The following is a 3,158-nucleotide window of genomic DNA, read 5'->3' as shown; positions in this document are numbered from 1 at the left end:
CTCGAGTTGGCCATCCACGAGTCACGGCGCCAGGCAGAAGAGTCCTTTGCCCGAGCCAGATGCTTGCCCCTTTTCTGGGGTTACGTTCGGGTGGTGTTAGAGAGAGACATAGTTGTATAGTAGCTATTTAGTATATTTGTAAGGATTTTAATTTTTTTTCTCGCCTTCCATCACAGTGAGGAATGTGGAGGAGTTACTGTGGTGGATGTTTATCCATTTGTAAGGATAGTTGTTTGAAAATTTAGTGTCCAGATAATTTGGTGATTTTGTACTATGGTGGTGGGTGTGTTATCACGGTTTTGTTTTGTATCGTGATCGTAATTAAATAAATTATTTTTGTACAAAAAAAACAAAAACTGATTACCAAGCTCATGGAACTGGGTCTCTGCACATCCCTCTGAAATTGGATCCTCGACTTCCTCATCCACAGACCACTGTCTGTTCGAATTGGCAGAAATACTTCTTCTCCATTAACAATCAGTACAGGAGCACCACAAGGCTGCGTGCTCAGCCCTCTGCTCTACTCACTCTATACTCTTGACTGTAGCCGGACATAGTGCGAGCCATGGGCGGAACTCCAGGGGGAGGGTGGAGACGGGGGGGGGTGGGGGGGGGGCACGTTCCTCCCATGTGTTGAGAGGTGGGGGACAATCCCCACCCCCCACGTGTTGAAATCTGGATTTTGAAATTTGGTGAAAAAAAAATCTATTAAAATCTCCGCTTTCCACGAGACAGTAGGGGGTGTTGCTGTTAAGCGTTTGTTAAATGTCTCTATTAACATCGTATTAACACGATGTGCCACCAATTGTGTTTTGACCTTCAAGTATTACTGAAGGTATTCACGGAGAATTTCTTAAAGCCGTCAGATGCGGGTACAATTACCATTTGAACTAATTGGATGTATTGGTGGATGGGAAGGATTTAAACGGGTATCGGATTTAAATGGGTCAGGTCATTAAGGGCTCCGGTCGAATGGGTTTCCTGTCTGGCTTGCAGGTAAGTCCCTCATTCACGGTCACTCACATTATTTAGTGTTTTTTTCCCATCTCCCCCTCTCGCTCTCTCTCCCCCCTCCAAGGTTGGTTCTTCTGTTTGCCTTTATTTGCTTCAGTTTAATTTGTTTAAGTGTTATTTATCACATCGTAGCTTTTGAAAGATTCAAGCGGGTATCAGACGCTTTCTCAGGGCTGAATCGGTCCGTTCGCGGGCCTTTCATCGGCAGGCGCAGCTTAAAATCAAACTGCTGCATCGAGGCGATTGAGGCTCCCGCTGTTGAAGCCCCCGCCGGCCAATTTTAAGCCACGCCGGGCGATGAAAGGTGCCGCGAACGGGCCGATTCAAGCCCTACTATTCGGGGTGGACGAAGCTGCTGTTGCTGGAGTTCGGATCGGTCACCGACCAGGTCAGCTCCCGATGTTACCGTCCACAGGACCCACAGTCGAAGCCTCGTGTGTGTCCCCCCATGTTTTTATAGCGATTTCCGCCCCTGATGCGAACTCTACCTTCAGGTTCGCCGACACCACCGTTGTTGGACGAATTACAGATGGTGATGAGTCAGAGCACAGAAGTGAGATCGACCGATTGACCAAACGGTGCCAGCACAACAACCTTGCTCTCAATATCAGTAAAACTAATTAACTGATTGTGGACTTTGGAAGAGGAAGGATGAGGGCCCATAATCCTGTGTATATCAATGTGTATATCTATGGTAGAGAGAGTCAAAAACCTTAAATTCCTGGGCGTGCATATTTCTGAAGATCTTTCCTGGACCCAGCACACTGATGCAATTATAAATAAAGCACATCAACGCCTCTACTTCCTGAGACGATTACGGAGATTCGGTATGTCAGAGAGGATTCTCTTTAACTTCTACAGGTGTACAGCAGAGAGCATATTGACTGGTTGCATTATGGCCTGGTTCGGCAACTTGAACGTCCAGGAGCAGAAAAGACTGCAAAAAGTTGTGATCACTGCCTCACCGGCTCTGACCTCCACACCATCGAGGGGATTTATCGGAGTCACAGCCTCAAAAAGGCAGCCAGCATTATCAGAGACCCACACCATCCGGGCCACACGACTCATTTCACCACAACCATCGGGAAGAAAGTACAGGAGCTTGAAAACTGTAACGTCCAGGTTCAGGAACAGCTTCTTCCCTATAGCCATCAGGCTATTAAACACGAGAAGCTTGTGTGGACCTGAGAGCGACGCCGTCTGGAGCTATGCTCCTGGTAGGGCCACCCATGGCGGTAAGGTCGAGGGGGAGGTCTCTGACAAAGAACAATCTAACCAAGACCTCAACAGTGGAACAGGCGGAGGACGATGGCTGACCCAAGTGGAGCGCCACAACGGCTGGGAAGGCAGATGAAGTCTTGGACTCCATGCCACTGGATCCTGACCCAGATCTGTTAAGGACCATGGAGTGGCTGTCTGTGCATCAGTCTCCCCACGTTAAACAAAGTCACGCATAGGCGTCATCCATATAGGGAATAGCACCCTGGAGACACCCATGGTCAGACATGACTGAAGGAGGCCTGAGAAGACTTGTATGTGTATATATACACACACTGAACTTTTTTTTCCTCTCGTTTATCAAATTGTTTACAATGTACTATGTTTACATATTCTGTTGTGCTGCAGCAAGTGAGAATTTCATTGCTCTATCTGGGACAAATGACAATAAAACTATCTTTACTCTTGATTCCATTCGCCGCACAGATTCTGCCAGACTCATTGAGTTCCTCTGACACTTCGTATTTTGCCATATGGAAGTTGTGGTATCGATCCCACAATGCGTGACTGAATCGGAGATCAAACTTGATACACAAAATGATCTATTCCTGTCCTTTTGTAAATGTGCACTGTATGACCTAATGACCTATCAGGGAAATGATTTGAAAGATGTCCAGTAAACAAATTTATCCTGAAAGAGTATTAGCAATCTTATAATAGTTTCCTGTTACATCCTCTCATCTACTTTTTGGAATATTTGGAAACAAGGGAGACACAGTGGCACACGTAATAAGCACCTGTCTCAATAGTCCTAGTGACCAGGGTTCAATCCTGACCTCTGGTAGTGCCTTTCTGGAGTTTGTACATTCGCACTGTGACTGCAGTTTTCCCGCTCCATCCCAAGGACATGCAGATAGATGTTAGAT

The sequence above is a fragment of the Amblyraja radiata genome, chromosome 13 (assembly GCF_010909765.2).
Source record: "Amblyraja radiata isolate CabotCenter1 chromosome 13, sAmbRad1.1.pri, whole genome shotgun sequence".
In the NCBI taxonomy this organism is placed as follows: Eukaryota; Metazoa; Chordata; class Chondrichthyes; order Rajiformes; family Rajidae; genus Amblyraja; species Amblyraja radiata.
The sequence above is the reverse complement of the archived record's forward strand: the minus strand, read 5'-3'. Positions refer to the sequence as shown.